Genomic DNA, 2,525 nt, shown 5'->3' with positions numbered 1-2,525 from the left:
ACGGGGGTTGAAATTCAAAAGTGGCGCGTGTGGCAGGTGGCCTGGCTCCAGGCCCCTTTGGCACTCGGGCTGTGTTGTGGGAGCCCGTGAGAAGACGCAGGTCCTGGGACGCGGGCCCCCTGTCCCTTTCTTTTGCATCCAGTCTTGTGAGGATTGCAATGGACATGCAGGCGCAGAGGAAATTTGAGCTGAAGACAGCCCTGGTCAAGGCCTCTTCCTGACTACCCCTTCCAGGAACCAGGCTCAAGAGGGGTCCTGACCAGATGGAGGATGCCTTGGAGCCTACAAAGAAACAAACACGAGGCCTGGGTGCAGTGACCAAAATTGATACATCCCACCCCAGAGGAGCATGCCTCAGCAGTGTCACAGACACAGGGCCCAACTGCAGCTCAGAAAGGCCCTAAGAAGACAGGACTTCGTGGCTGCACTACAGTTGGTCCAGTGCTGAAGAACCAGAAGCCAGCTCCTGCTGTTCCTGCCCAGAAGCCTGGCACATCAACTGCCCCTATGGTGGTAGGGAAGAGGCCTGGTAAACGTCCTGCCTGGGACTTAAAGGGTCAGTTGTGCGACATCAATGAAGAGCTGAAACGCTATTGGGAGAAGACTCAAAAGCTGGACCAGGAGAACCAGGGGCTTCAGGAGCAACTCAAAGAGGCCCAGGAGCAGGCTGAGGCCCTGGGGGCAGAGCGGAACACCCTGAAAGGGGAGCTGGCCAGTGTACGGACCCAGGCCGAGCAGAGCCGGCACAAACTGGACACTCTGTGCATCCGGGTCTTGGAGCTGGGGGAATGGCTGGGTACCAAGGAAAGGCTGATTCAGGAGCTTCAGAGAGGACAGCTGGAATTGCAGGAGGAACGGAAGGCACTGGCCACCCGGCTGGAGGAGCAAGAGAGGAGGTTTCAGGCCTCAGAAGCAGCTCTGTCAAACAGTGAAGCGGAGTTGGCATGTCTGCGGCAGAGGACTGCAGCCCAGGCGATCTCACTGGCGGAGCAGGGAGACCGGCTGCACCGGCTGGAGATGGAGCGCCACCGACTCGGCTCCATAACCAGTTCCAGGAGCTGAAGGGCAGCATCCGGGTGTTCTGCCGGGTGCACCCTGTCCTTGCAGGGGAACCCACTCCATCCCCTGGCTTCCTCCTGTTTCCGCATGGCCCTGCTGGACCGTCTGATCCTCTCACGGTCTAATGATCGGCGTCCGACCCCGACTGGGGCACCTGCACCCACTACCCGCCAGGATTTCTCCTTTGATCGGGTATTCCCACCAGGAAGCAAACAGGACGAAGTATTTGAGGAGATCTCCATGCTTGTCCAGTCAGCACTGGATGGCTACCCTGTGTGTATCTTTGCCTATGGACAGACAGGCAGCGGCAAGACCTTCACTGTGGAGGGCGGGCCTGGGGGAGACCCCCAGTTGGAGGGCCTGATCCCTCGGGCCCTGCGGCATCTGTTCTCTGTGGCCCAGGAGATGAATGGCCAGGGCTGGACACACAGTTTTGTGGCAAGTTACGTAGACATCTACAATGAGACCGTCCGAGACCTGCTCGCCACTGGGACCCGGAAGGGGCAAGGGAGCAAGTGTGAGATTAGTCGGGCAGGTCCAGGGAGTGCGGAGCTTACTGTCACCAAGGCACGCTATGTCCCCGTTTCCTGTGAGAAGGAGGCTGCTCCAGCTGGCTCGCCAGAATCGGGCCGTGGCCCGTACTGCCCAGAATGAGAGATCATCACGCAGTCACAGTGTGTTCCAGCTGCAGATTTCTGGAGAGCATGCTGTTTGGGGCTTGCAGTGTGGTGCTCCCCTCAACCTTGTGGACCTGGCTGGGAGTGAGCGGCTAGACCCTGGCTTAACCCTGGGCCCTGGGAAGCGTGATCGTCTTCGGGAAACGCAGGCCATCAACAGTAGTCTATCTACATTGGGACTGGTCATAATGGCCCTAAGCAATAAGGGGTCCCACGTGCCTTACCGAAACAGCAAGCTTACCTACCTGCTGCAGAACTCTCTGGGTGGCAGTGCCAAGATGCTCATGTTTGTGAACATTTCCCCTCTGGAAGAGAATGTCTCCGAGTCTCTCAATTCACTACGCTTTGCTTCCAAGGTGAACCAGTGTGTTATTGGTACTCCTCAGGCTAATAAGAAATGAAGATGGAGCCAGAGCCTGATTCCTGTGCAAGCGAGTGTGCATGTGTCTCTGTGTGTTTTGGTGTATATGTTCTTGGTGGTGGTAGGGGGTGAGAAATGCTTTTATTGGGTGGACAACATTATGTACCTAATTATCAAATAAAGAAATTTTGTTAAAAAAACAAAACAAAACAACCAGAGAGGAGGCCTCATCAAAACCTCTCAACCCCGCCCCCCAAACCCCATGAAGATTCTATTATGATTCTCATCTCAGGTGGGGAAACTGAGGCCAGAGAGGTGTTGCTGGGATCTGAAAGCACATCATCAGCATCAATGCCCGGAAACTTGTTTTAAATTCGAGGTCTGAATAAGCAGCTCCCGTTGGGACCCTGTCCGACTGAGTTTTAACT

At 55.9% G+C, this 2,525-nt stretch overlaps 1 pseudogene; it reads left to right on the top strand.

Moving 5' to 3' along the window:
* The first annotated feature begins 237 nt into the window (after window positions 1-237).
* On the top strand, window positions 238-2,140 carry LOC131895174 (kinesin-like protein KIFC1; annotated as a pseudogene).
* Window positions 2,141-2,525: the final 385 nt, after the last annotated feature.

Source organism: Peromyscus eremicus, chromosome 18 (assembly GCF_949786415.1).
Source record: "Peromyscus eremicus chromosome 18, PerEre_H2_v1, whole genome shotgun sequence".
Lineage (NCBI taxonomy): Eukaryota > Metazoa > Chordata > Mammalia > Rodentia > Cricetidae > Peromyscus > Peromyscus eremicus.
The sequence above is the reverse complement of the archived record's forward strand: the minus strand, read 5'-3'. Positions and strand labels throughout refer to the sequence as shown.